General features: G+C 39.2%; 1 pseudogene; it reads left to right on the forward strand.

Annotated features, from left to right (window-relative positions):
* The first annotated feature begins 17,559 nt into the window (after positions 1 to 17,559).
* LOC100388589 (melanoma inhibitory activity protein 2 pseudogene) lies at positions 17,560 to 19,477 on the forward strand (annotated as a pseudogene).
* Positions 19,478 to 23,629: the final 4,152 nt, after the last annotated feature.

The raw sequence follows: 23,629 nt of genomic DNA on the forward strand, positions 1-23,629 counted from the left end.
AAATTGATTTTGTATCCTGAGACTTTGCTGAAGTTGCTTATCAGCTTAAGGAGATTTGGGGCTGAGATGATGGAGTTTTCTAAATAACAAATCATGTCATCTGCAAACAGGGACAATTTGACATCCTCTCTTCCTATTCAAATACCCTTTATTTCTTTCTCTTGCCTGGTGGCCCTAGCCAGAACTTCCAATACTATGTTGAATAGGAGTGGTGAGAGAGGGCATCCTTGTCTTGTGCCAATTTTCAAAGGGAATTCTTCCAGGTTTTGCCCATTCAGTTATGATACTGGCTTTGGGTTTGTCATAAATAGGTCTTATTATTTTGAGATACAATCCATCAATAACGAGTTTATTGAGAGTTTTCAGCATAAAGGGATGTTGAATTTTGTTGAGGGCCTTCTTTGTATCTATCAAGATAATCATGCACTTTTGTCTGTTCTGTTTATGTGATGGATTACGTTTATAGATTTGTGGATGTTGAACCAGCCTTGCATCCTTCGGATGAAGCCAACTTGATCGTGATGGATAAGCTTTTTGATGTGTTGTTGGATTCAGTTTGCCAGTATTTTATTGAAGATTTTGGCATCAATGTTGATCAGGGATATTGGCCTAAAATTTTCTTATTTAGTTGCGTCTCTGCTAGGTTTTGGTATCAGGATGATATTGGTCTCATAAAATGAGTTAGGGAGGATTCCCCATTGCTTGGAAGAGTTTCAGAAGGAATGGTACCAGCTGCTCTTTGTACCTCTGGTAGAATTCAGCTGTGAACCCATCTGGTCCTGAACTTTTTTTGGTTGGAAGGCTATTAATTGCTGCCTCAACTTCAGATCTTGTTATTGGAATTCAGCTTCTTCCTGGTTTAGTCTTGGGAGGGTGTAAGTGTTCAGGAATTTATCCACTTCTTCTAGATTTACTGGTCGATTTGCATGGAGGTGTTTGCAGTAATCTCTGATGGTAGTTTGTATTTCTGTGGGATTGGTGGTGATATCCCTTTTATCATTTTTAATTGCATCTATTAGAATCTTCTCTCTTTTTAGTCTGGCTAGTCTATTTTGATGATCTTTTCAAATAACCATCTTCTGTATTCATTGATTTTTTAAAGGGCTTTTTGAATTTGTTTGATCTTGCTCCTCCAGTTCTTTTAATCATGATGTCAGGGTGTCAATTTTATATCTTTCCTCACTTCTCTGGTGGGCATTTAGTGCTATACATTTCCCTCTAGATGCTGCTTTAAATGTGTCCCAGAGATTGTGGTATGTCGTGTCTTCATTCTCGCTGGTTTTGAAGAACATCTTTATTTCTTCCATTCATTTCATTATTTATCCAGTAGTCACTCCAGAGCAGATTGTTTAGTTTCCATGCAGTTTTGCAGTTTTGAGTGAGTTTCTTAACCCTGAGTTCTAATTTGATTGCACTGTGGTCTGAGAGACTGTTAGGATTTCCATTCTTCTGCATTTGCTGAGGAGTGTTTTACTTCCAATTATGTGGTCAATTTTAGAATAAAGGTGATGTGGTGCTAAGAAGAATCTATATTCTGTGGTTTTTGGGTGGAGAGTTCTGTAGATGTTTTTTAGGTTTCCTTGGTCCAGATCTGAGTTCAAGTCCTGGATATCCTTGTTAATTTTCTGTCCTGTTGATCTGTCTAATATTGACAGTGGGGTGTTAAAGTCTCCCACTATTATTGTGTGGGAGTCTAAGTCTCTTTGTAGGTTGTTAAGAACTTGCTTTATGTTTCTGGGTGCTCCTGTATTGGGTGCATATGTATTTAGGACATGCACCCAATATCCTAATATAAGATATCCTAAATATCTTCTTGTTGGATTCATCCTTTTACAATTATATAATGCCATTCTTTGTCTCTTTTGATCTTTGTGGATTTAAAGTCCATTTTATCAGAGACTAGGATTGCAACTCCTGCTTTTCTTTGCTTTCCATTAGCTTGGTAAATCTTCTTTCATTTCTTTACAAGTCTATGTGTGTCTCTTCACATGAGATGGGTCTCCTGAATACAGCATACCAGTGAGGCTTGAGTTTTTTTTGTTTTTTGTTTTTTTTGCAGACACATCCAATAATTCCTTTATTTCATCCCTCCCCCCACAGAGACTTCCATTCTTCTGATCCAATCTTGGACTGGTTGCTCTCCAGGCCTGCTACATAGCTGTCATCCTTGGACTTCCCTTTACCACTTCTCTGGACTGGATTCCCTGTTTTATGGATTCTGTTCATGACTTTCTCTTTCTTGGTTTATTCCCTTACTTTACTGAAGCACATTTTCCAGTAACTAATAAAAAGATACACAGGAATTTTTATAAATGTTTACATATCTAATTTTTGTTTCTTTTTCCACATGAATCACATAGTTTGGCTGTATATAGAATTTTAAGCTGAAAAAGGCTTACCCTCCAAATTTATTATCTTACAGCATCCAAGGTTAATAATTTCAATTCTAATTTCTTGGAATGTGCCTACTTTCCTTTGCTTTACAAGGACAAAGACAAATAAAAACTTATTTGAGTTTTTATCCAGTTTGCCAGTCTGTGTCTTTTGATTGAGGCATTTAGGCCATTTACATTTAATGTTAATATTGTTATGTGTGAATTTGATCCTGCCATTTTGTTACTAGCTGGGTTTTTCTGCCCATTAGTTGATGTGGTTTCCTCATTGTGTGGTTGGTCTTTATCATTTGGTATGGTCTTGCAGTGGCTGGTGCTGGTTGTTCCCTTTCATGTTTAGTGCTTCCTTCAGAAGTTCTTGTAAGGCAGGTCTGGTGGTGACAAAGCCTCTCAGTAGTTGCTTGTCTGTAAAGGATTTTATTTCTCCTTCACTTATGAAGCTTATTTTGACTGGATATGAGATTCTGGGTTGCAAGTTCTTTTCTTTAAGGATATTGGCCCCCACTCTCCACTGGCTTGTTTGGTTTCTGCTGAAAGATCCACTGTGAGTCTGATGGGCTTCCCTTTGTGGGTGATCCGCCCTTTCTCTCTGGCTGCCCATAGCATTTTTTCCTTCATTTCAACCCTGGTGAAAATGACAATTATGTGCCTTGGGGTTGTTCTTCTTGAGGAATATCTTTGTGGTGTTCTCTGTATTTCCTGGATTTGAATGTTGGCCTGCCTTGCTAGGTTGGGGAAGTTCTCCTGGATAATATCCTGAAGAGTGTTTTCCAGCTTGGATTCATTCTCCCCATCACATTCACGTATACCAATCAAACATAGATTAGGTCTTCTGACATAATCCCATATTTCTTGGAGGCTTTCTTCATTTCTTTTTACTCTTTTTTCTCTAGTCTTGCCTTCTCATTTTATTTAATTGAGTTGATCTTCAATCTCTGATATCTTTTCTTCTGCTTGATCGATTCGGTTATTTAAACTTGGGTATGCTTCACAAAGTTCTCGTGCTGTGTTTTTCAGCTTCAACAAGTCGTTTATGTTCTTCTCTAAGCTGGTTATTCTAGATAGCATTTCGTCTAACCTTTTTTCAAGGTTCTTAGTTTCTTTGCATTGGGTTAAAATATGTTCCTTTAGCTCAGAAAAGTTTGTTATTACCTACCTTCTGAAGCCTGCTTCTGTCAGTTCATCAAACTCATTCTCCACTCTGTTTGGTTCCCTTGCTGGAGGAGTTGTGATCCCTTGAAGGAGGAGAGGTGTTCTCATCTTTGATGATTTCATCCTTTTTGCTCTGGTTTCTTCCCATCTTTGTGGATTTTTCTAGCTTTGATATCTGAGAGCTGCTTGAGGATGGAGTCTGTCCCTTGTCTACCTGTACAGGCACTGCTCAGCTGCCAGGGACTCAGTCCAGCTGCTGTGTAGGCTTCCTGTGTCTTTTGTTTACACAAGGAGATTAGGCCCACCTCTGTAATGGCGGATGCCCTTCCCCTCACCGAGCTCCATCCTTCCAGGTCGACCTCGAACTGATGTGCTGGCTATGAAATCCTCAAGCCAGAGGACTTCAGCCTGCTGGGCTTTGTGGAGGAGGAACACCCCAGCCAATCACCTGTCTCTCTGCTTTTAGCACCTTTTTTCCAGGGGGCCAGTAGCTCAGTTTTGCAGGCTCTCCCAGCCTGCCAATGCATCCACCTAGATCTGTGCTGACAATCTGTGGCACTGACTGGGGCTGCTCAGCTCTGTGCAGGTAACTCGGGTGCTTTTCAGCCTGGTGAAGAGCTCCTGGTCTGTGGGTTGCAGAGACTTTGGGTGAAGTGCAGTATCTGGACCAGTGTGCCAGAGTGGGGAAGCCCCAATCCTCCAGTCAGATGCACTTCCTCGGTGAAAACAGTGCCCCACTCTGCCTCAGTTTGCCCTCTTTGGGCTATGACCACTGTCCAACTAGTCCCAATGAAATTAACCTGGTACCTTGTTTGGAGATGCAGAGATTACTCACTTTCTGCGTCTCTCTCACTGGGAGCTGCACACCAGAGCTGTATCTATTTGGCCATCTTGGCGGAATCCCAATATTTTAACATTTTATGGCAAATTTGTCTTGACTATTTAGAGTAAAAATAACTTTTATTACAACCATCAGCAGAAAAGTCAGCATAGTTTGAGCTTAACATTTGCCAAATAGGTCTAGACATCAGGTAAGCTCCATTTAATAACACTGTGAAATACAGGTTTATTATTGTATGGATGATGGGAGAGTACTGGTACTTTCTGATTATGAATACAGAATTCGAAAACATTAGTCAGCAGAATTTCTTAAGAGATAACACTGAAAGATGTTTGGAAAAAAATTTTTTGTTAACAAGAATGCTTGACAAATAGAATATTGTCTTCTGTATTTCTTTAAACAAGCTTGTCCAACCCATGCCCCATGGACCATATGGCAGGATGGCTTTGAATGTAGACCAATGCAAATTTATAAACTTTCTTAAAATATTATAAGATTTTTTTTTACATTTTAGGTTTTGGGGTACATGAGCAGAACATGCAAGACAGTTGAATAGGTACACACATGGCAGTGTTTTTTGCTTCCTTTCTCCCCTTCACCCACATTTGGCATTTCTCCCCAGGATATCCCTCCCTACCTCCCCCTCACACTGGCCCTCCCCTTTTCCCCCAATAGACCCCAGTGTTTAGTACTCCCCTCCCTGTGTCCATGTGTTCTCATTTTTCATCACCCACCTATGAGTGAGAATATGCGGTGTTTCATTTTCTGTTCTTGTGTCTGTTTGCTGAGAATGATGTTCTCCAGATTCATCCATGTCCCTACAAACGACACAAACTCATCATTTCTGATTGCTGCATAATATTTCATGGTGTATATGTGCCACATTTTTCCAATCCAGTCTATCATCAATGGGCATTTGGGTTCATTCCAGGTCTTTGCTATTGTAAACAGTGCTGCAATGAACATTCGTGTACATGTGTCCTTATAGTAGAACGATTTATACTCCTTTGGATATATACCCAGTAATGGGATTACTGGGTCAAATGAAATTTCTATTTCTAAGGCCTTGAGGAATCGCCACACTGTCTTCCACAATGGTTGAACTAATTTACACTCCCACCAACAGTGTAAAAGTGTTCCTTTTTCTCCAAATCCTCTCTAGCGTCTGTTGTCTCCAGATTTTTTAATGATCACCATTCTAACTGGAGTGAGATGGTATCTCAATGTGGTTTTGATTTGCATCTCTCTGATGACTAGTGACGATCAGCATTTTTTCATATCATTGTTGGCCTCATATATGTCTTCTTTCATAAAGTGTCTGTTCATATCCTTTGCCCACTTTTGAATGGGCTTGTTTGTTTGTTTCCTGTAAATCTGTTTGAGTTCTTTGTAAATTCTGGATATCAGCCCTTTGTCAGATGGATAAACTGCAAAAATTTTTTCCCATTCTGTTGGTTGCCGATCCACTCTAGTGACTGTTTCTTTTGCCGTGAAGAAGCTGTGGAGTTTGATTAGGTCCCATTTGTCTATTTTGGCTTTTGTTGCCAATGCTTTTGGTGTTTTGTTCATGAAGTCCTTGCCTACTCCTATGTCCTGGAGAGTTTTGCCTAGATTTCCTTCTAGGGTTTTTATGGTGCCAGGTCTTATGTTTAAGTCTTTAATCCATCTGGAGTTAATTTGAGTGTAAGGTGTCAGGAAGGGGTCCAGTTTCTGCTTTCTGCACATGGCTAGCCAGTTTTCCCAACACCATTTGTTAAACAGGGAATCCTTTCCCCATTGCTTGTTTTTGACAGGTTTATCAAAGATTGTATAGTTGTAGATATGTTGTGTTGCCTCCGGTGCCTCTGTTCTGTTCCATTGTTCTATATCTCTGTTTTGGTACCAGTACCATGCTGTTTTGATTACTGTAGCCTTGTAGCATAGTTTGAGGTCCAGTAGTGTGATGCCCCCCGCTGTGTTCTTTTTGCTTAGAATTGACTTGGCTATGCGGGCTCTCTTTTGGTTCCATATGAAGTTCATGGTGGTTTTTTCCAGTTCTGTGAAGAAAGTCAATGGTAGCTTGATGGGGATAGCATTGATTCTGTAAATTACTTTGGGCAGGATAGCCATTTTCACGATATTAATTCTTCCTAACCATGAACATGGAATGTTTCTCCATCTGTTTGTGTCCTCTCTGATTTCATTGAGCAGTGGTTTGTAGTTCTCCTTGAAGAGGTCCCTTACGTTCCTTGTGAGTTGTATTCCAAGGTATTTTATTCTTTTTGTAGCAATTGTGAATGGCAGTTCGTTCTTGATTTGGCTTTCTTTAAGTCTGTTATTGGTGTAGACGAATGCTTGTGATTTTTGCACATTGATTTTATATCCTGAGACTTTGCTGAAGTTGCTTATCAGTTTCAGGAGTTTTTGGGCTGAGGCGATGGGGTCTTCTAGGTATACTATCATGTCGTCTGCAAATAGAGACAATTTGGCTTCCACCTTTCCTATTTGAATACGCTTTATTGCTTTTTCTTGCCTGATTGCTCTGACTAGAACTTCAGGCACTATATTGAATAGGAGTGGTGAAAGAGGGCATCCTTGTCTAGTGCCGGATTTCAAGGAAATGCTTCCAGTCTTTGCCCATTCAGTATGATATTGGCTGTTGGTTTGTCATAAATAGCTTTTATTACTTTGAGATACGTTCCATCGATACCGAGTTTATTGAGGGTTTTTAGCATAAAGGGCTGTTGAATTTTGTCAAATGCCTTCTCTGTGTCAATTAAGATAATCATGTGGTTTTTGTTTTTGGTTCTGTTTATGTGGTGAATTACGTTTATAGACTTGCGTATGTTGAACCAGCCTTGCATCCCTGGGATGAATCCTACTTGATCATGATGAATAAGTTTTTTGATTTGCTGTTGCAATCGGCTTGCCAATATTTTATTGAAGATTTTTGCATCTATGTTCATCATGGATATTGGTCTGAAGTTTTCTTTTCTTGTTGGGTCTCTGCCACGTTTTGGTATCAAGATGATGTTGGCCTCATAAAATGATTTGGGAAGGATTCCCTGTTTTTGGATTATTTGGAATAGTTTTAGAAGGAATGGTACCAGCTCCTCTTTGTGTGTCTGGTAGAATTCGGCTGTGAACCTGTCTGGACCTGGGCTTTTTTTGTGTGGTAGGCTCTTAATTGCTGCCTCGACTTCTGCCCTTGTTATTGGTCTATTCATAGTTTCAGCTTCCTCCTGGTTTAGGCTTGGGAGGATGCAGGAGTCCAGGAATTTATCCATTTCCTAAAGGTTTACTAGTTTATGTGCATAGAGTTGTTTGTAATATTCTCTGATGATGGTTTGAATTTCTGTGGAATGGGTGGTGATTTCCCCTTTATCATTTTTTATTGCATCTATTTGGTTGTTCTCTCTTTTCTTTTTAATCAATCTGGCTAGTGGTCTGTCTATTTTGTTGATCTTTTCAAAAAACCAGCTCTTGGATTTATTGATTTTTTGAAGGGTTTTTCGTGTCTCTATCTCCTTCAGTTCAGCTCTGATCTTCGTTATTTCTTGTCTTCTGCTGGGTTTTGAGTTTTTTTGATCTTGCTCCTCTAGCTCTTTCAATTTTGACGATAGGGTGTCAATTTTGGATCTCTCCATTCTCCTCATATGGGCACTTATTGCTATATACTTTCCTCTAGAGACTGCTTTAAATGTGTCTCAGAGATTCTGGCATGTTGTGTCTTCGTTCTCATTGGTTTCGAAGAACTTCTTTATTTCTGACTTCATTTCATTGTTTACCCAGTCAACATTCAAGAGCCAGTTGTTCAGTTTCCATGAAGCTGTGAGGTTCTGGGTTGGTTTCTGAATTTTGAGTTGTAACTTGATTGCACTATGGTCTGAGAGGCTGTTTGTTATGATTTCAGTTGTTTTGCGTTTGCTGAGCAGTGCTTTACTTCCAATTATGTGGTCAATTTTAGAGTAGGTGTGATGTGGTGCAGAGGAGAATGTATATTCTGTGGATTTGGGGTGGAGAGTTCTGTAAATGTCTATCAGGTTTGCTTGCTCCAGGTCTGAGTTCAAGCCCTGGATATCCTTGTTGATTTTCTGTCTGGTTGATCTGTCTAATATTGACAGTGGAGTGTTAAAGTCTCCCACTATTATTGTGTGGGAGTCTAAGTCTCTTTGTAGGTCATTGAGAACTTGCCTTATGTATCTGGGTGCTCCTGCATTGGGTCCATATATGTTTAGGATCGTTAGCTCTTCTTGTTGTATCGATCCTTTTACCATTATGTAATGTCCTTCTTTGTCTCTTTTGATCTTTGTTGCTTTAAAGTCTATTTTATCAGAGATGAGAATTGCAACTCCTGCTTTTTTTTGCTCTCCATTTGCTTGGTAAAGCTTCCTCCATCCCTTTATTTTGAGCCTTTGTGTAACCTTGCATGTAAGATGGGTTTCCTGGATACAGCACACTGATGGGTTTTGGATTTTTATCCAATTTGCCAGTCTGTGTCTTTTGATTGGTGCATTTAGTTCATTTACATTTAGGGTTAATATTGTCATGTGTGAATTTGATACTGCCATTTTGATGCTAAGTGGCTGTTTTGCCTGTTAGTTGTTGTAGATTCTTCATTATGTTGATGCTCTTTAGCATTTAGTGTGATTTTGGAATGGCTGGTACTGGTTGTTCCTTTCTATGTGTAGTGTTTCTTTCAGGAGCTCTTGTAAAGCAAGCCTAGTGGTGACAAAATCTCTGAGTACTTGCTTGTTCGCAAAGGATTTTATTTTTCCTTCACTTCTGAAGCTCAGTTTGGCTGGATATGAAATTCTGGGTTGAAAGTTCTTTTCTTTAAGAATGTTGAATATTGGCCCCCACTCTCTTCTGGCTTGTAGTGTTTCTGCCGAGAGATCTGCTGTGAGTCTGATGGGCTTCCCTTTGTGGGTAACTCGACCTTTCTCCCTGGCTGCCCTTAGTATTTTCTCCTTTATTTCAACCTTGTTGAATCTGACGATTATGCGCCTTGGGGTTGCTCTTCTTGTGGAATATCTTTGTGGTGTTCTCTGTATTTTTTGTAATTGAGTGTTGGCCTGTCTTTCTAGGTGGGGTAAATTTTCCTGGATGATGTCCTGAAGAGTATTTTCCAGCTTGGATTCATTCTCTTCGTCCCCTTCTGGTACACCTATCAAATGTAGTAGGTCTTTTCACATAGTCCCACATTTCTTGGAGACTTTGTTCATTCCTTTTTGCACTTTTTTCTCTGATCTTGGTTTCTCGTTTTATTTCATTGAGTTGATCTTCGACTTCTGATATTCTTTCTTTTGCTTGGCCAATTCGGCTATTGAAACTTGTGCATGCTTCACGAAGTTCTCGTATTGTGTTTTTCAGCTCCTTTAATTCATTCATATTCCTCTCTAACTTATCCATTTTTGTTATCATTTCCTCAAATCTTTTTTCATATCTTTTTTCAAGGTTCTTAGTTTCTTTGCATTGATTTAATACATGTTCTTTTAGCTCACAAGAGTTTCTCATTATCCACCTTCTGAAGTCTAATTCCGTCATTTCATCACAGCCATTCTCCGTCCAGCTTTGTTCCCTTGCTGGTGATGAGTTTTTGTCCTTTCTAGGAGGCGAGGTGTTCTGGTTTCGGGTGTTTTCCTCCTTTTTGCGCTGGTTTCTTCCCATCTTTGTGGATCTATCCACTTGTCATCTGCATAGTTGCTGACTTTTCGATTGGGTCTCTGAGTGGACACCCAGATTGTTAGTGATGAAGTTTTTCTGTTACTTGGTTTTCCTTCTACCAGTCTAGCCCCTTCACTGTATGACTGCTGAGGTCTACTCCAGGCCCTGCTTGTCTGGGGTGCACCTATAGCAGCTGTGGCACAGTGAGGGATGCTACCAGTTTCTTTTTCTGCTATCTTTGTCCCAGGATGATGCCTGCCAAATGTTAGTCTTTTGGATATAGAGGGGTCAGGGAGCTGCTTGAGGAGATAGTCTATAGTTTATAGGAGCTCAATTGCTGAGCTGTGAGCTCTGTTGTTCATTCAGGGCTGTTAGGCTGCTATGTTTGATTCTGCTGCAACAGAGCTCATTAAAAAAGCCTTTTTTTCTCAAATGCTCTGCCTTGGGGTGTTGGGACTTTAATTTTGGATGTCCGTTGAGGTGTCCTGCCCAGCTAGGAGGCAGTCTGGTCACTATTTGCCTGCCGAGGCTCCGCCCTGTTGTTGTGAGGTTCGCCCTGTTGCTGCAGTCTCTGCTCTTCTGCTGCGGTCTCCACCATGGGCTATGCCCTGCGTCGGAGTCTCTCTGTTGTAGCGGGTTGCCTCAGCAACGGCAGGCTGCATCAGCAGTGTGCATGTATCTCAGTAGGGGCGGGTTGCCTTGGTAATGGTGGACGCCCCTCCCCCACGGAGCATCTCAGGGACCATCTCCACAGGAAGCATTTGGAATCGCCGTTTTGTCCATCCCACTGCACTACCCCATATGCTGTGTCCCTGCAATCCCCTGGGCTGGCCCACTGTCCAAGTGCCGTTCAGTCTCAAGTTCAGCCCTCTCAAGTCTCAGGTTGCCGGTTCAACAGGGCACCCAGATCAGCGCGCCCTGTGGGGAGCGCTGGGTAGGACCAGCCACTGCCACCCCTGCTGCCGGCTTCACCATGCGAAACCTCTGCCTGGCGTCCCGCGTCTCCTTTATACTTGGGAATTTCCCCATTCTGTGGGCAACAAAGATCAGTCTGAAAATGCAGCTCCGACTCATCTCTCCGCAGATTGACTGAGAGCTTCAATCCTGGGTTGTTCTCACAGCACCATCTTGAGTCCTCCCCTCAAGATTTTTTTTTTTACAATTTTTTTCCCGCTCATCAGCTATTATTAGTGTTAAGCGTATTTTACGTGTGGCCCCAGACAATTCTTCTTCCAATGTGGCCCAGGGAAGCCAAAAGATTGGATACCTTTTTTGCTAATGTGGCAGTGTCTCATGGTTATTATTCTGGATATTAGTAATGATTGCATAGTTCTCTAGAAGATGTAGGAGATAGAACCAATTGTGATAGTAATCTAGTCTTTTACCTTTTACCTATTCTTGTTACTTCCTGTATTATCTTTAAATTTTTATCTTCCAAAGTAGTGACTGTATGAAGCATACCTGCCCTCTAGAGTTAGTACTGTATTTAACAGAGCTGTTACTCATGTACACCACTAGCTGGCAGGATGAGCTCCTGCTCAGTCTGAGAGAAGATTCTTCATTTGTGGATATTTAAGTTTATACCAGATTCCATACAGTTGAGATGGCACTGGAGAGACAGTGATAGTCAAGGTAGATACAGTTCTTACCTTCATGGGGAGATAGATAATTAATGATAAAAATGAAAACATTTAATAAATCCAATGAAAAACACAGGTTCTTAAGAGCAACTATGTGTGATCTAAAACATAGATCCACTTAAAACTTCATGAGTAAACAAACTACTAGTTTGGTTAAAAAGATAATTACTATCCTCTATCTATCCATCCATCTATTTATTTATTTATTTATTTACTGAGATTGAGTCTCACTCTTTTATTTATTTATTTATTTATTGAGATTGAATCTCACTCTATTGCCCAGGCTGGAATGCAATGGTGCAATCTTGGCTCACTACAACTTCTGCCTTCTGGGTTCAAGTGATTTTCATGTCTCAGGCTCCCCAGTAGCTGGGATTACAGATGCCTAACACCATACCCAGCTAATTTTGTTATTTTTAGTAGACACGAGGTTTCACTATGTTGGCCAGGCTGGTCTTGAACTCCTGACCTCAAGTGATCCACCTGCCTTGGCCACCCAAAGTAATGTGATTACAGACTTGAGCCACTGAGCCCAGTCCCCCATTTAATGTGTAGCCTTTGTTAAAATTATATTAGAATTCTAGCTGAATGATATTTAGAGTACTTGTTCTTGCTTTGTACCTGGGACACTGCCTTGTTACTGATGCTGCTTTGATGAGTAGAGAAACACCAGGATTTTGTTTTCAGTTGAATTAGATTTTTTAAAAAGTCCTTTAAGATGCAAATGCAGGGCACCATTATGTTTTACACTCCTGGGGATATGAGGGGGAGGCCATGCTGTTAGGCACATGTTGGGGCAAGAGAAAGAGGACAACTGTGGGAATCGCCAGGTTGGGTTAACCCAGTTTTCAACAGCTTGCATTTGCATCCTAAAGGTTACCAGCCCGGGTCTACAACCCAGGGCTTTTATGCTAGACAAAAAAGCTGTGAAAAACCTTCCAAAATCACAAGCATTCCTATACACCAATAACAGACTTAAAGAGAGCCAAATCAAGAACAACTGCCATTCACAATTGCTACAAAAAGAATAAAATATCTAGGAATACAACTTACAAGGAATGTAAGGGACCTCTTCAAGGAGAACTACAAACCACTGCTCAACGAAATCAGAGAGGACACAAACAGATGGAGAAACATTCCATGTTCATGGTTAGGAAGAATCAATATCATGAAAATAGCTATACTGCCCAAAGTAATTTACAGAATCAACGCTATCCCCATCAAGCTACCATTGACTTTCTTCACAGAACTGGAAAAAACCACCATGAACTTTATATGGAATCAAAAGAGAGCCCACATAGCCAAGTCAATTCTAAGCAAAAAGAACACAGCGGGAGGCATCACACTACCGGACCTCAAACTATACTACAAGGCTACAGTAATCAAAACAGCATGGTACTAGTACCAAAACAGAGATACAGACCAATGGAACAGAACAGAGGCATCAGAGGCAACACAATGTATCTACAACCATACAATCTTTGATAAACCTGACAAAAACAAGCAATGGGGAAAGGATTCCCTGTTTAATAAATGGTGTTGGGAAAACTGGCTAGCCATGTGCAGAAAGTAGAAACTGGACCCCTTCATGGCACCTTACACTAAAATTAACTCCAGATGGATTAAAGGCTTAAACATAAGACCTGGCACCATAAAAACACTAGAAGAAAATCTAAGCAAAACCATTCAGGACATAGGAGTAGGCAAGGACTTCATGACCAAAACACCAAAAGCATTGGCAACAAAAGCCAAAATAGACAAATGGGACATAATCAAACTCCACAGCTTCTGCACGGCAAAAGAAACAGTCACTAGAGTGAATCGGCAACCAACAGAATGGGAAAAAAATTTTGCAGTTTACCGATCTGACAAAGGGCTGATATCCAGAATTTACAAAGAACTCAAACAGATTTACAGGAAACAAACAAACAAGCCCATTCAAAAGTGGGCAAAGGATATGAACAGACACTTTATGAAAGAAGACATACATGAGGTCAACAAACATATGAAAAAATGCTCATCGTCACTGGTCATTAGAGATATGCAAATCAAAACCACATTGAGATACCATCTCACTCCAGTTAGAATGGCGATCATTAAAAAATCTGGAGACAACAGATGCTGGAGAGGATTTGGAGAAAAAGGAACACTTTTACACTGTTGGTGGGAGTGTAAATTAGTTCAACCATTGTGGAAGACAGTGTGGCAATTCCTCAAGGCCTTAGAAATAAAAATTCCATTTGACCCAGCAATCCCATTACTGGGTATATATATCCAAAGGACTATAAATCGTTCTACTATAAGGACACACGCACACGAATGTTCATTGCAGCACTGTTTACAATAGCAAAGACCTGGAATCAACCCAAATGCCCATCGATGATAGACTGGACTGGGAAAATGTGGCACATATACACCATGGAATATTATGCAGCAATAAAAAATGATGAGTTCGTGTCCTTTGTACGGACGTGGATGAATCTGGAGAACATCATCCTCAGCAAACTGACACAAGAACAGAAAATGAAATACCGCATATTCTCACTCATAGGTGGGTGATGAACAATGAGAACACATGGACACAGGGAAGGGAGTACTACACGCTGGGGTCTATTGGGGGGAATAGGGGAGGGATAGCGGGGGGGGAGCTGGGGAGGGATACCTGGGGAGAAATGCCAACTGTGGGTGAAGGGGAGGAAGGCAGCAAAACACACTGCCATGTGTGTACCTATGCAACTCTCTTGCATGTTCTGCACATGTACCCCAAAATCTAAAATGCAATAAAAATAAAAATAAAATAAAAACCTTCCAAGGATCCCTTTTCCTATTTACCTAAAATAATTTCTTAATAACTCCTACCATGTTATCAAAGTAGAATAGAATGGTATTTCTTTTTTTCTTTTTGTTAGTTCTGTCCTGCATTCTCTTAAAAAAAATCCTGTCTATTAAAAATCTCTTGTTTTTCAGCCTAAGTCCCTAGCTGTGAAAGCTTTTGGTAGAGCCAGGGTTTTTTTCTTCTCAATTTAAATTTTCTCATTTGAGAATGTTATAGTCATCACTGGGTGTCATCATTCCCCAGTTTGTGAAAGCGCATTCCTCTCCCAACTTTTCTTTCTTTGGGGTTTAATAAATTGTGGGAAACTAAGACTGTTCTAGACTGTACACCACACAGTTTGTATCATGATCTTTTGTCATTGTTGCAGCCTCATATTCCATTTTTAGCTAAGACTGGGGGTTTTAAATAACTTGTTTCTACAACTAATTGTCACAACTGAAATTCAAGCAATTCTAGGTATTTCTGACTATGAAAATCTAAGATGTTTGCAGAGCAAGCCTAAGTGGTGCTTTTTAAATTTTTTATTTATTTATTTTTATTTCTGAGACGGACTGTCAGTCTGTCGCCCAGGCTGGAGTGCAGTGCCATGATCATGGCTTACTGCAACCTCTACCTCCTGGGTTCAAGCAATCCTTCCTTCTCAGCCTTGAGAGTTAGCTGGGACTACAAGTGTGTACCACCATACCTGGCTAATTTTTTTTACTTTTTTTTTTTTCAGAAATGAGGTCTCAGCCTGTTTCCCAGGCTGGTCTGAAACTGCTGGGCTTAAGTGATCCTCCTGCATTGGCTCCCAGAGTGTTGGGATGACAGGCGTGAGCCACCACTCCCAGCCTGATGCTTTTTAAACAGATAGTATTTAATAGTTTCTGGGGCATTCCTTTGTGAACATGAGCCAAAACTTCTTAAAACCACTCCCAATTGCATTTTTTATAGTTTCCTAGGACAGGAGTTGGCAGACTTTCTGCAAAGAGCCAGAGAGTTAATTATTTGGGCTCTGCAGGGCCATGTTTTCTGTCACAGCTACTCAGTTTCAGTCTTGTAATGCAAGAGCATCCATAGACAACAAGTAAACACATGGGCATGACTGTTTTCAATAAAACTTTATTTATAAAAATAGGTGGGTGATGGGCCACAGGTGCAGACCCCTACCATGGAGTATGTTTTCTGAGACTTAATGTTTCTTGTGATTTACCCCCTTATTATGAAATTAGCGCACTAAGGACTTCAGTCAGTTGAAGTATTTGGTTTGTTGGGTTACTTTGTTAGAGATGTTAATTGTATCCTAACTTAACTTGTGATTCTTTTTTTTTTGAGACGGAGTTTCACTCTTGTTACCCAGGCTGGAGTGCAATGGCACGATCTTGGCTCACCGCAACCTCTGCCTCCTGGGTTCAGGCAATTCTCCTGCCTCAGCCTCCTGGGTAGCTGGGATTACAGGCACGCACCACCATGCCTAGCGAATTTTTGTATTTTTAGTAGAGACGGGGTTTCACCATGTTGACCAGGATGGTCTTGATCTCTTGACCTCGTGATCCACCCGCCTTGGCCTCCCAAAGTGCTGGGATTACAGGCGTGATTCTAACCTGATCAGTAGCAGAGCCCTTGTTAGGAATTAGAGCTGAAGCTTGATGAATGTTGCGTTTACTACTTTTTCCTAACATGACTCTAAAAAGTCTTTAGACATCAGAGGCCATAAAATAATATACTTTGTTTCTGTTTTTAGAACTGTGGTAGATATCGAAGGCATTTAATCTAAACTCCTTTTCTAGATGAAGTAGCTGTAGCCTTTAGAAGTTAAATGATATGGGCTGAGCACAGTGGCTCATGACTGTAATCCCAGTACTTGGAGAGGCAGAGGTAGGGATCACTAGAGATCAGAAGTTTAAGACCAGCCCGGCCAACATGGTGAAACCCCATCTCCACTAAAAATATTAAAAAATATAAAAATTAGTCTGGTGTGGTGGTGGATGCCTGTAATCACAGCTACTTGGGAGGCTGAGACAGGAGAATCACTTGAACCCCGAAGGTGGAGGTTGTAGTGAGCCTGGACTGTACCACTGCATTCCAGCTTGGGTGACAGGGTAAGGCTCTGTCTTAAAAAAAAAAAAATTAAATGATGTGTGTATTAAATTAGCTACTTAGTGGCAAGTGTAGAATAAGTCATATCCTGACTACCAGACTTTTTCCAGCTGTAGGCTTCTACTTCATATATGCTCCTACCCTTAGCCACTGACAGCAAATATGGGCCTGAAGGTCTTATTAGGTATTATTTATTTATTTATCTATTTATTAGGTATTATCTTATTTATTGAAGTCCTGAAATGAGGAATCAGATGAACAGCTACAGACTTTTTTTTTTAATTGTCTAAAGGCTCCTTAAAAGGAAACCTCAAAGTTTATTTTAAAAAAAAGCCTATGATTTGAGACATTTTTCTAAGAAAAAAATCCCGTAAGTATCATAAGTGTTGTGTCTTGTTACCTGCATTCTACTAATGAGGACATATAAAGAAGGTTAAGACAGCTCTTAGCTCAAAAGTATATATAATTCAGATGAGAAACATGCCTGCAAAATTATGTTTTGCATAATTTATGTGTGAGACGATGTAATTCAGTATTATACAAGTAGTAAGTATAATTAAACATGGAGGAGCCTTTTCAGTTATGGTATTGACAAAGGCTTAATCAAAGAAGGATGAATAAGATTTTGAAACTACAAAATTATAAGGGGGAAGTGTGGAAGTTGAAATGCCAAGATTAGTTGAGGAAGGTGGGATGATCACTGGAGGCTAGGAGTTCAAGACCAGCCTGGACAACATGACAAGACCCCAATCTAAAAATAAAGCAAAAATAAAAGAGAAAAAGGTGGCATGGGCCTGTGAAGCCTGTAGGTGCCCGCGTCCCCCAGCTCCCCCAACATCTTTCAGCTCCCCAGCATTTCCCAGATCCCCCCCGCAGCCTGTTCTGCAGTGGTCTGCTCTGGTTGCCCCTGTGGATTCAGGTTTCAGACAGAAGGCTGACTGTTCTCTGCCCTTTGTTGTGGCCCCCACAGGCCCTGGTTACTGCGACAACCACCAGAGCAGCCTTGGCGCTATGGAGAAGCCCTAAGCTACCCCTCAGCCATACTTGAGGCTGGTTCTGGAGGTGCTACACAGGGTTGTGGCAGCACTGCATCAAAGTATGGGAGTAGATTCTAATTATTAAGGTTTTCCATGGGAATGGGTGATATGGGCAGCTATGTTCGGATTTTTTGCTGTTCTCTTTTTTTTGTGGAGAGGCATTAGATCAGTTAGGAGTTGGCTTTATGTGAGAAGAGAGAAAAAGCTTGCTGAAACATTGTCTAGACTGACTGAGGAAAAATGTCAACTACTTGAAAAACTGAGCGTTATTCAAAAAGAGTATGAAGGCCATGAAGTAGAGTCATCTTTAAAGGATGCCAGCTTTGAGAAGGAGGCAACGGAAGCACAAAGCTTGGAGGTAACCTGTGAAAAGCTGAACAGGTTCAATGAGGAACTTGAGGAAGAAATACGATGTCTGGTAAAAGAGTTAAAAGAATAGAAATCGAAACAGTCTGAACAAAATGAACTGATGGTGGATATTTCAAAAAGGATACAGTCTCTGGAAGATTAGTCAAAATCCCTCAAATCACAAGTAGTTGCAGCCAAAATGATCTTTAAGGCTTTATTTCCAATGAATGAAGAACCACTGAAGATAGCAATAAAAGATGCTTTGGATGAAAATTCTCAACTTCAGGAAAGCCAGAAACAGCTTTTGCAAGAAGCTGAAGTATGGAAAGAACAAGTGAGTGAACTTAAACAGAAAATAACATTGGAAGACTCCAAAGTGCACACAGAACAAGTTCTAAACGATAAAGACAATCATGTCAAGACTCTGACTGAATGCTTGTTAAAGATGAAAGATTGGGCTGCTATGCTTGGAGAAGACAGAAAGGATAGTGATAATGTGGAGTTAGAAATGAACAGTGAATCGGAAAATCATGCTTACTTAGCTCATCCTCCAAACAGAGCTTTGAAGAAACTGATTCATGCTGCCAAGTTCAATGCTTCTATCATAAGCTTAGGAGAAAGAACCCAATCTTATATTCAGTTATCTGAAGCTGATAAAATGAAGGAAGAACTTACAGAACATATTAAAAATCTTGAGACTGAACAAGTATCTTTGCAGTCAGAAAACACACATTTTGAAAGTGAAAATCAGAAGCTTCAACAGAAACTTAATGACTGAATTATATAAAAAAAAATGAAATGACACTCTACAGGAAATTAACAACAGAGGAAAATTGCCAGTTAGAGACAGAAGAGAAACTTTCTAAAGTAGACAAAAGGATCAGCCATGTCACTTGCAAATCTGGAGACCTATAGAAAGCGAGCCAAAGATCTTGAAGAAGAATTGGAGAGAACGATGCATTATTATCAAAAGCGCACTATTTCCTATGAGAAAGAAGCACATAATAATTGGCTTGCAGCTCGAACTGCTGAAAGAAATCTCAATGATTTAAGGAAAGAAAATGCTTGCAACAGACAAAAATGAACTAAACTAGAGTTTAAATTTGAACTTTTAAGAAAAAAGTCCATATGCACTGGATGTTCCAAATACACCATTTGGCAGAGAACCTTCCTCATATGGTCCTTCACCACTGGGTCGGTCTTCATCTGAAATGAGAGGTTTTCTGTCTCCTCCAACTTTGTTGAAGGGTCCACCCAGATTCTCACCTTTGTTTCCAAGGAGAGGAGGAAGAGGCTTAAGAGGCCCAGGGAATCCTTTGGACCATCAGATTACCAATGAAAGAGGAGACTCAAGCTCTGATACGTTAACCAATTCTCACAGGGGTTCTTCTGACACTGGGCCCCTCTCACCTCTGTGGGAAAAGGGAGCTTCTGGAGATGATTTTCCACCAAGGGATTTCCCAGGTCTACCACATGCTCCATTTGCAAGCATGCTTGTTTTTTAAATTTGTTTTTAAAGCTCAATATGTGTTTTATTAATCAGAGATATTAATTTTGCTATCTGTTCATGTAGTAACACAGTGGAGGAAAAAATGTTCTAGCATTCTGTGAGTGTACCATTACTTTTCTGAATTGGGAAGGCAGCCAGTCATAAGTGGAATGTAATGAGGTTTCAAATTGATTCATCTTAATAATACAAAATTATTTCTGTATTTTGGTAGTCAAGAAAATAATTGACTTTTTTGCAGGTCTTATAAAACTAAAATTATCTGTATCTTATTTGGTAGCAACTTGTTATTCTGGCAGTTAGTTAAAATAATTAAAATTTATATTCTAGCATTAAAATTACTGGCTACAATATTTTTTGAAGTCTTTTTCATAAGTAGTTCTGATGTAGTCCTACTTATTTAAAATTTAAAATGTATGTATTATGTTTGAACTAATTGTCAGATTTATTGAATTATTTTAAAGCTTCACATAAGAAAAAGGAATAATATATTGCTTTTATATTCATACTTTACCATTTTGAAATATAGGGTTCTGCAGAATAAATATGTGGTTACCAAATACTAGGCTTTGCCTATGAATGTCTCATCTGGTCATTCCTTCCCTTGTTTCTCCTCTCTTTTTAAAGCTTAAAGAGAATTAAAATGAATTTTGTTTGGGGGAATTTTAATGTGGTCTTTGATATAACTGGAAATGTTTTAGTGTACTATCAAAGCAGAATTGGGATATGAATTTTAAGTTTGGTGAAAATTATATTACATGAAAATGTTCTTTGAGAAGGACTCTGATAATGAAAGAAAAAATATTATTTTTACAGTATGTTCTATATATTTTGAAATAATTCCTCTTTTTAAAAAGAGGTGTTAAGATAGACAAAAGTTACCTTAAATATTAATGATATTTCCTTTAATCATCTGTATTTGAAGAGGTACACTTTTCTCAATGTTGTAAAAATTAGTTTGTTAGATCAAGTAATCATTCTGGTGTAAATTTTCAAATAAAAGAACAGGTAATGGAAGCTATAAACTTAATGATTTATTAGGGTACAGTACAGGTTCTCAACGTTATAAAATGTCTTTTACCAATCTCTTTGAACAGTGAGAAATGTGTATCCACTGAGAAGTTTTCCTCCTTACCTTCCTGAATATCTGGATTTTTCCTCCCACCTCTACTCCAGAAGTGAGTTCCTTCAGGGTTGATTCTGCCTTCAAATGAGCCTGCTACTGAACATCCAGAACCACAGCAAGAAACCTTTTTTTTTCTCTCTTCAAAAATAATTTTGGCTGATCTCATTTTTAATTTAAATTAACTGCTATTACTGTATAACTGTTACTTATATTTCATTTATTTATACTTTTGCTAAAATGGAAGCTTAATGGCATTATAATTCCAGGCTAGTATTTTGTAAATAAAGATGATTCAAATATGAATCTTATGATTAAATTATTTCCATTTTATTTTATTCTAGATAGTATAACTTTTTAAATTTGATTAATTCATTAATATATAAACAATAGTTTTATATATGTAATCTTGCAGGTAGGGAGGCTTTGAATTCTAAAGGCTGTGCCTTTATGCCAAGAACTGTATTTACTGTGGTTGTCAACAAATGTGAAAGTAACTTTATGCTGAATTAAATAAATTCTAATTGATTTAAAGACTTGTTTGACATAGATAATAAAATCAGCTAGTTTTTCTACTAAAAAAACTCATAGCATATGTAATATGAACCCTAATGTGAACTATGAGTTTAGTTGATAATAATGTTTATAATTTTTATTTAGTTGATAATAATGTTTATAATAATGTTTAGTTGATAATAACGACACTATTGGCTCATCAATTTTAACAGCTATGCCACACTAATGCAAGATGTTAATAATAGGGGAAACTGTGAATGTGGGTGGGGCAGGAAAAGGGTATATGGGAACTCTATACTTTCTGCTCAATTTTTCCCTGCTTTAATTACACCAATAAAAGCTATGTATTTTGTGTCAAACTTTCAGTTTGTCACATGGTCAAAATTCACTGTATCAAAAAGCTAGAAGAAATCTGCTAGCATATAAAAGTGATTGGGAAGACTGGTAAAAACTGTGGGCTACAAAACAGTTTTGTGGATGAATAGTTTTTATAAATAATCTTATAAACTAAACAGTTTGTCTTGTAGGTCATTTCTGTTGGTTTCAATTCCAACTGGGTGTCAGTTACTCTCTTGGCCATATAGTAAGAGGAATGACAACACTGCTTGTTCCTTATAGCGTACATGCTCCTAGCCAGAATCACCAGTTTTTGGCTATTGGAGAAGAGAAATGAAAACCAGAGCCCCGAAACTGTACAGCTAGAAAATTCAAAATACATTCTTAACATTGTTATTTCCTATCACAATATTAGGAGACATATGGAAAACTTGTACAATTAATAAATACTGAGTCAAATACTAAGGGGTAATGTCATGCTTTTCAAGTTATTTATATTTCAGTTCTGAGTGAATAGCACTAATTGCTGCCTGAAGGGAGGAATAATGAGAACAAGGAAAGTAAGGCCGAAAATCATTCCCCAACCCAGGAGCTGACAAACTATGACCTATGGTCAAATCTGGCCCACTGCCTGTTTTTATAAAGCTTCTTTGGAACGCAGTCACATTCATTCGTTTACGTATCATCTATGGTGGCTTTCATGCCACCACAGCAAAGTTGAGTAGTTGTAACTCACAAAACCTAAAATATTTACTATCTGGCTCTTTGCAGAAAAAGTTTCCAGCCCCTTCCCTAACCTACCTTATCCTACGGCCTCCTGAAAGTATGCAGACTCTTCTCTCATTCACCCATTGATTATACAAGATTTACAGAGTACCTATCGTATATCAGGCACTATTCTAAGTCATGAAGGTATAGTAGTGACAAAAAAGAAAAGAAAATAGAAGAGGAAAAAAAGTAAAGTTTTTGCTCTGGAGTTACATATATTCTAATGGCAAGAAACCACAAAAAAATAGTTTAAATATATACCAGAGGAGAGGCTGATTGATAAATGGTAGAAACAATGAAGCAAGTAAAAAGATTAACATTATCATTAGCTTACTATGTTCTGGTCACTGTTTTAAGTGCTTGTAATATATCAATTCAATTAATCCTTACAATAACCCTAATGACACAATACTTATTCCCACTTCATTGGTGGTAAAACTGAGGCACAGAGAGGGCACCAAGTCACCCAGCTAGAAAATGATGTGAAGACAGACTGTATGGCAGAGAACACATCCTCTTAATTATATATTGTGCCAGCTCTTTGTACAGAAAGGGAATAATAAGGACTTTGAAGTTTTGATCTGATTATCAGGGAAGGCCCCATTGATAAAGTGACATTGATTAAAACCTTGAAGGAAGTGAGGGGTGAAAGTCACATGAATGTCTGGGAAGAGCTTACAGGGAGAAACAACAGTAAGTGCAAAGGCCCTGAGGAGGGAGAGCTTCCTGTAGTTGATGTTTGAGGTCAGAGGGCTGGAAGGTGGTGAGCCAGAGGGTTAGTAGGCAGCAGTGTGGTCCCAGAGGCACAGAAGGTGTGATGAGAGTGGTGGGGTAGTGGGGCCTCATGAGCCATGGCAAGGCTTTGACTTCAACTGAGCATGGAGGTGGAAGGCCACTGGAGGGTTCTGAGCCAAGGAATGACATGATCTGATTTATGTTTTAAGATGTATTTTTCCTAAGAATACGCTGCAGGGACAGCAAAGGTAAAAGCAAGAACAGCAACTAGAAAACGACTGCAACAATTCAGATGAGAGGTGTCCTGTTGGTGGCTCAGATCAGGGTGGGAGCAATGGAGGTTGTGACTGGACCCTAGTTATGTACGTATGTGTGAATACATATGTAGTAAATATGTATATTTACATATGTAAAACATATATTGCTATATATATATTCTGAGTATAAAATGTACATTATTATACGTTAGTATACATTACATATATGAATAACTTTAATTTAGTGAATGAAATGCACAAATCTTTACTGCACAGTTTGATTTGTTCTGACAAATGCATACACCTATGTAACACAGCCCTAACAAGATAGCAACATTTCTATTACCCTGTGTATATTTTTTATATAAATGCTAACAGAACTTGATATGGCATTTGGGAGAAAGGATAAACTCAA

Source organism: Callithrix jacchus, chromosome 9, assembly GCF_049354715.1.
Source record: "Callithrix jacchus isolate 240 chromosome 9, calJac240_pri, whole genome shotgun sequence".
In the NCBI taxonomy this organism is placed as follows: Eukaryota; Metazoa; Chordata; class Mammalia; order Primates; family Cebidae; genus Callithrix; species Callithrix jacchus.